We start from the raw sequence: 572 nt of genomic DNA on the forward strand, positions 1-572 counted from the left end.
GAGCAGTAGTAGTAACTGCTGCAGCTGCTTCTTCGGCCTCTGCCGCTGCTGGCGTTGCGCGCTTCCATTGGGCGCAGCAGCAGCAGCAGCTGCTGCCAGCAGGGCAGCAGCAGCAGGAACAGCAGCAGCAGAGGGGAGTAATCAGCTGCAGGATTATATAAACAGCAACAACAACAGCAGCAGCAGCAGCGGCAGCAGCTGCAGCAGCAACAACAGTAGCGACATTCCTGTATTCACACCCATCGTTACTAGCAGGAGCAGCAGCAGCAACAGCAGCAGCAAACGCAGCAACACAAGCAGCTGCATCCTCACCCTCATCTCTATTATTCTTAGCAGCACAGGGAGCAGCAGCAGCAGCAGCAGCAGCAGCAGCACCCCCTCACGATACCCATCAGTATCGCCAGCAGCAGCAGAAAGACAACCATAGCAGCAGCAGCAGCAGAACCACCACCACCACCACCATCATCATCATCAGCAGCAGCAGCAGGCGCAGCAACAGCAACAGCAGCAGCAGCAGCAGCAGCAAAGATGGGGGGCCAGGGCAGCCGCTATGCTCTCGCTGGGGGCTCTAA

Source organism: Eimeria mitis, genomic scaffold (genome assembly GCF_000499745.2).
Source record: "Eimeria mitis Houghton genomic scaffold, Emh_scaff1274, whole genome shotgun sequence".
Lineage (NCBI taxonomy): Eukaryota > Apicomplexa > Conoidasida > Eucoccidiorida > Eimeriidae > Eimeria > Eimeria mitis.